Source organism: Tuber melanosporum, assembly GCF_000151645.1.
Source record: "Tuber melanosporum whole genome shotgun sequence assembly, scaffold_51, strain Mel28".
Taxonomy (NCBI): Eukaryota; Fungi; Ascomycota; class Pezizomycetes; order Pezizales; family Tuberaceae; genus Tuber; species Tuber melanosporum.
This window is the reverse complement of record NW_003299097.1, coordinates 128458-135827: the sequence shown is the minus strand read 5'-3', so window position 1 is coordinate 135827 and position 7370 is coordinate 128458.

Sequence of the window (7370 nt, the reverse complement as noted above, 5' to 3'; positions counted from 1 at the left end):
CAACACTATTTAAGATCTCCTCAGTCCCTGCCTCTGATAACCATCTAAACCGCCACCAAGCAATTCGGAACGATGCCTTCCAAGCTGTTAAGGCTACCCGATTCCGAAGCTCGACTACCGCCCAGAAACGACGACGCAAACATGTCCCCATCTCACCAGGAGACATGCTCATGGTTCACGGTAACATGTTCATTACCAAGGTCGGAAACAGTAGGAAACTGCAACCCCGATAGCGAGGACCCTTCAAAGTCATATCCTTGGACGAGCATAAAGAGAACTATACTGTCCAGATGGATGGACGCATGTACCGGCGCAATACTGCAGTCTTTCACGCCTCTGCTGTCAAACGATTACACGCAAATGACGACTCCAAGTTCCCTGGAAGAGCCCACGCTCGACCCGCACCTATCATCATTGAAAAGAAAGATGAATGGGAAGTTGAAGAAATCAGAGACCACCGCCTTTGGCATGGAAATGAACAGTTCCTAGTCAAATGGAAAAGATATCCGACGAGCGAAAACAGTTGGGAACCACTGGAGGGACTAGAGCACACTATGGATATGGTGAACGAATGGTGGAAAGACAATATGCCAAACGAATCCCTCCCCTAACGATCAACTATATCACCATGTGCTGGACACCTACAATGCCAGAAACTGAGCGATGGCACGCAGAACTCGAAGCTAGAGATTGATTTTGCGCACCATACTTTGAGTCAGAGTTCGAAAGCAGCGATGAGGAGAACCAAGCTATGGAGCAACCTCTCGACAACTTTATCTAGTCACCAATCAACATCCGAATACCATAACGATGTCAAACTATGTGGAGCTCAATATGAGGCAGCGACAACGGGTTGTTAGACTGTTGTTGAACCGCGATGTTATCCAACTTGAAGACTACTTCGAAATCCTCTGGATTGACTACTGTCCTGATTGCGATCATGCTTGGGCTGATGTATAGCACGAATCTGGTATTCATGACTAGTGTGATTTAGATTTCTTTGAGACTAAGTGTTTCCTTAGAGTTGCCTCTTGTCCCTGGTGTGATACCTATGATGAAGAGTTTTTAGGGGAAACTGAAGCCATGAGTTTCTCGGAATCCGCTTTTGATGATTATTAGGTTTTGTGTGTTTAAACAGTTGTTTTGTTTTGGGGAATGTAACCGGTACGGGTACTCGCTTATTGATTTTGTTTTAACTGTTTTGTTTTAAGTATCGCTTTGATACTTGGTTTGTTTTAAGTATCGTTTGATACTTGGTTTTGTTTTATGTTTTGTTTTAAGTATCGCTTTGATACTTGGTTTGTTTTATGTATCATTTGATACTTGGTTTTGTTTTATGTTTTGTTTTAAGTATCATTTTGATACTTAAGAAGTTTTACCAAAGTGTATCGTGTGATACCTTTGATTAGTCTCGTTGATGCTAGACATGAACAGATTTGTGTATTTAAAGACCGCCTGTTTCTACAATAGAAAAGGCAGACTTCGACAGACAGTATTTCAATATACTTGGTTGAACAGTTACTTCTTTGTTCCTCAGTACACCCTCGAAGCCTCCTTCAGTTCTCCGCTCTCGCCCCTCTCTGGAAGAGCAGGCCACCTGCCAACTATCATATCCATTATCGATAACGTGATTAGCACCTTGCGAACACGTTACAGCAATACCTAAAACAAAACATAAAACAAAACCAAGTATCAAACGATACTTGAAACAAACTAAGTATCCAGGCGATACTTAAAACAAATCATAAAACAAAACCAATAACCGACTACCCGTGCTGGTTATATTCCCCAAAACAAAATAACTGTTTAAACAAACAAAACCTAATAATCATCGAAAGCGGAGTCGGAGAAACGAAAGGCTTCAGTTTCCTCTAGACGCTCTTGATCGTAAGTGTCACACCAAGGACAAGATGAAACTCTAAGGAAACCCTTAGACTCGAGGAAATGCAAGTCTCAGTAGTCACGAATACCAGATTCGGGCTGTACATCAACCCAAGCATGATCACAATCAGGACAGTAATCTATACAGTGGACTTCGAAATAGTCTTCAAGTTGGATAGCATCACGGTTCAACAACAGTCTAACAATCTGTTGTCGCCACCTAACATTATGTTCCACATAGTTTGACATCGTTATGGTATTCGGATGGTGATTGGTGACTAGATAAGGATGTCGAGAGCCTGCTCCATAGCTTGATTTTCCTCGTCGCTGCTTTCGAATTCCGACTCAAAGTATGGCGCCCAGAATCCATCTCTAGCTTCGAGTTCTGCATGCTGTCACTCGGTTTCTGGCATTGTAGGTGTCCAGCATATGATTATGTAATTGATCGTTGGGGGGAGGGATTTGTTTGGCATATTGTCTTTCCACCATTCATTCACCATATCCATAGCGTACTCCAGTCCTTCTAGCGATTCCCAGCTGTTCTCGCTTTTAGGGTATCCTTTCCATTTGACTAGGAACTGATCATTTCCATGCCAAAGGCGGTGGTCTTTGAGTTCTTCAACTTCCCATTCATCTTTCTTGTACATGAAGATAGGTGCAGGTCGAGAGTGGGTTCTTCCAGAGAACTTGGAGTCGTCATTTGGGTGGAAGCGCTTGACAGCAGAGGCATGGAAGACTGCGGTATTGCGGCGGTAAATGTGTCCATCCATCTGCACAGTGTAGTTTTCTGTATGCTCGTCAAAAGATAAGACTTTGAAGGGTCCTCACCATCGGGGTTGTAATTTCTTGCTGCGTCTAACATTCGTAATGAACATGTTTCCATGTACCATGAGCATATCACCTGGTGGGATAGGGACATGTTTGCGTCGTCGCTTCTGAGCAGTGGAGGTACTTCGGAATTGGGCAGCTTTAACAGTTTGGAAGACATCATTCCGAATTGCTTGATGGCTGTTGAGGTGGTCATTGGAGGCAGGGACTGAGGAGTTCTTGAATAGGGTTGTAGGTAGGAGAGGGTATTGATGGCCAAAGACTGCCTTGTATGGGGACATTCCTAAGGTGTCTGAGAATCCGGCATCGATATAGGCGGCAAGCTCAACAAGGACGGGTTCACAGTTGGTTTGTCGGTCCTTGATCATGTTCCTAATTCCAGTCTTGACTTCACTAATCTTTCGTTCAGCCTCGCTGTTAGTCTCATGATGTCCAGGGGCAGCCATAATATGGTTGATTCCGAGAGAGGTTAAGATTTGGTTACAGAATCTGGTGGTGAAACGGGGATCAGTATCACTGACAATGGACAAGGGGTATCCATGGGGGGTAAACAGGTATCGTTGGAGGTTATTCCAGGTGTCTTTAGAGGAAGCGGTAACTTTCATTGGAATGAGCCATCTATATCCAGAGAATAGATCCACAGCAACAAAGATGGTGTCATATCTGGCAGACTTGTGGAATGGTCCAGCGAAATCGATGGCATATGAATCGAATATTTCACATGGTAGTTGGAGAGTCTGCACTTTCCCTTCAGGTAGTTGTGTTCTCGCCTTATTTGCCTGGCAGAGTTCGCATTGTTTGACGAAATCGCAGAAGTCCTTTCGCATCTCTGGCCAGTAAACATATTCTGAGGCATTTTGGAGGTTACAATCCGCACTATGGTGTGCTTTGTTGTGGATTTTCGAAATAACATATTTCCTAATAGTCATTCCATTGAACATATGACCTTTCAGGATGTATAAGTAATGTTCACCATAACGGATGCTGGTATAGACCATTCCGTTATATATGTTATAGGTTGCAAGATCTCCATACCTGGAGCTGTCCCTGGCTTTGAAGTAAATCGGGTCATGGCGGTATCCTGCTATCATTTGGCTTCGAAAAGAGGAGGTTAATTCTTCTGTGGTTGATCTAACATCCCGTTCATCCTCAATCAGGGATACTCTGGTTGGTTCGACAGGGGCATCCTCCTCCTCAAAGGTTTCATAGAGTTGTCAGCGATGCTCCGGAATAGTAGGCAGTATGACCGAGACAATGGTTTCATTATTGTATACTTGTAAGTGTCCACCATATAGTGGTCGTGAATCGATTATAGAAGGAGAGAATGGCGGGGCTGAGTGTAGGGGATGTAAATCGGATATTACATCCACGTAGGCTGCTGCTTGTTCGAGTTCTTCAAGACCTTAGTATCATGTTGGAACAGGATTAAGTGTATGAGGAGAATGGGTTGATTCATCTTGATCGATCATTTCTTCTGTTCCTCCTGCGGTGTCTAAGCTGGTGTTTTTGGAAACGTCAGCAGGTATATAGTAGCGTCGCTGGTATCTCTTACCGAACTTAATCTCAGTTTGCTGAGAAGGGCAGTTGTCGTGATAGCAGTGGGACTACTAGAGTCTGCTTTGTTCAAGTTCCTGAGGAGGTGTGCTGAGGAGCATGCAGTTGTCTTTCCATTCTTGATCAATGTCCTTTCCTCGTTCCGTTCCAGCAGCGCTATACATGGTGTAAGAGAAAGGATTGGAGGGAGCGGCAGTGCTGGCGATAGCTATTGATGGTTCTTATTCATAGGAGGTGTCGTCAGGGCTGTTTTCGCTTTGTCTTGTGTGGTCATGAACAAGAGGAGGATCTGAGAGATCTTGATTCTCATATAGGCGGGAGAGAGCATCAGCTAAATAGTTTGTTCTTCCAGGGGTATAGATGATTTTTGCATTGTAATTCCTTATTTCGCCTATCCATCTTGTTCTTCTCCTTCAAGGTATTCTTTCTGTTTTAAGATTGGTGAGAGGTTGGTGATCGGTAATAATAGTGAAGGTATTGCCAATCAGGTTGTGATTGAAAGAAGCGAGAGCATCAATCACAGCAAGGGCTTCCTTGTCTGTTGTTCCATAGTTCATCTGTGAGTTAGTGAACTTCCTGATGTGTAATGCCGCCAGTCTCGCCGTTTCATGAGAGGCCCTTTGTCCAACCCATGCTCCAACTCCAACATCTGATGCATCAGTAATTAGCCATGTCAGTTCTGGTATACTATAGTCGATAGGTCGAATAACTTTGCCATTTTTAATCAACTCCTGGATGTTGGTAAAGGCTTGGTCATGAGTGTGGGTCCCAACAAATTCTGCATTGCCTGTAAGGTCTGTGAGCAGCTCTGTCACAGTGGCGTGATGTGGTAGGAACCGGGAAATGTAGTTGACTAGTCCTAGAAATCGCATGAGTTCCTTTTGATTCAGGGGTGTCGTCCATTCCTTTAAACAGGATATTTTTCCAGGGGCTGCATGTATTCCTTCATCATCTATAACATGTTCTAGGATATCGAGTTTATTGGCAAACAGGATTGATTTGTTTCTACCAGGATAGAATTTAGCTTCCCTTAGTTTGGTACAAACCAAGCCTATATTGTAGGCATGTTCTATTTCGGTATTCAAGTAGATGAGAATATCATCAATGTAGACCCAAACAAAATGGTGGAGGTATTCACGCAGGAGGTTTTCCATAATTCGCATAAATGTGGCAGGCGTATTCATAATACCTGGTAATATAACTCGGCTAATAAAACTTCCGAACGGTGTTTTGAAACTGTTGTAGCGTTAGCTTTCTGGATCTAACCTTGTTTGGAAGTAGGCATCGCTTAGGTCAATCCTACTTCGGAATCTAGCCCGTCCAACTGCTTTTAGGATCTGGGTTTGGTTTGGGATAGTGGAACTGTCCATAACCGTGTTTTCATTCTGTAGCTTGAGGTTAACCAAGGGGCGGATTCTTTTGCCATCTGCTTTGGGTTGAACAAACATAGGAGCGGCACCTGGGGCTTCTGCCCGGTAGATGACTCCTCTTCTTTGTTGTTGGTTGATCCAATCACAAAGTGGGCTTTTGTTTGCGTCACGAATAGAGTAGGTGGGTTGTTTCTTGAGATTAGAGGGGTCTCGGAGGCGAATGTGATGGTTCACCTCTCTCATAGGCGGTAGTTCTTCGGGTATTTGATCAGGGAAAACATCAGAGTATTCATCCAACAGTCATTGGGCAGTTGCTTCACAGACTGCAGCGCGGTCCTCTCCGCTTGTTAGCTTGCATGAGACTCTGACCTTTTGATCTGGAAAATCGATCGTTGATTCCCCACACCTGATTATAGCTTTGTGGTGGTTCAGGAATGGCATACCTATTAGAGCATCGTATTTGGCTAAATTTCCGACCCGCATTTCCTGGTGGGGTAGGACTGCAGAACCAAGTCGAATAGTCGCGCTACAGGTTTTATGGCTTGTGGATCGTGATCCCTTTACTGCCATATTGACTGGTACGGTTTGGTTAAGGTCTCAAGTTGGTAGTCCATGGACAGAGATAAAGGCATTGCTGATCATATCTCTTTTCGATCGCGTCAGTATCGAATAGGACTCGTGCCTTTTTACCATTGATCACAATGGTACCTTCCAGGGTGGTGTGTGCTTTGAATGTAGCTGGAGGTCGAACACTGTTGCATTCCACATCGATATATCCAATATGGATCTCCTCATATTCGCTGGGTTGGGTATCATCACTATCGCTCTCAACATTGTTGGCCGATGCGTCTTGCTTAATTGCCTTTCCTTCCCCTTTCTTCGTAGGGCAGTTCTTTGCCATGTGCCCTGTTTTTCCACATTCAAAACATTCTCCTTTCTTCCGTCCCAATTCTTTGAATGATTTTGTTTTCTTCTTGAAAACCGTGGGGTATCGTCTTCGGAGTTGCTGGAGGCTTTGTGCTGTGACTGGCTACTCCTACTAGAGGATGTCTGTGTTTGGTAGGCCTTGGTCTCATGGAGAATGGCGTCCTTTCATTCTGCTGTTGCAATTATTACTGCAATATCATCGCAGTCTGCCAGGAGTGGTTCTACTTCTCGCCGGAGGGTAGGATGTATAGTGTCGTAGAATCCTCGCTTCAAGATATATTAGGAGATACCTCCTTTCTCCATTCAGTCCTTATACATCATCAGGCCCATAGCTACATCAGCAATTCTCTTGACATGTGTTCCGTTAAGTTGCCGGAGCTGGTTGAATTTGTTGTATAAGAGGTCGTTGGTTATAGAGGATTGGAATCGTCCTTTCAGATAATCGAGAACTGTAGATCCTCTTAATCTTACATTCCCACAATATTCCTTATAGCATTGGTGGTATGCATCGGTTGCCTTTCCTTTGCAAAATGATCCAATATATAGTCCGGTTGTAGGATCTTCCACATCTTTCCCTTATGGGAGAAGATAGTGTGTGAGTTCCGTCGCCCATCGGTCAAAGGCTTCGGGTTTGAGGTCTTTTCCTTCTCCTGTAAACTCCGCTGGGAGATGGAGTTTAAACTTAGGAGGTTCAAAAGCTGCGGGTACCTCCTCTTCTTCAGGCCTAGCCCGAGAATTTCCTCCTCCAGAGGGCCCTCCTCCTGTGCAAGCCATATCTGATTAGCTACTGGATCCGGAGTCGATTGGAGG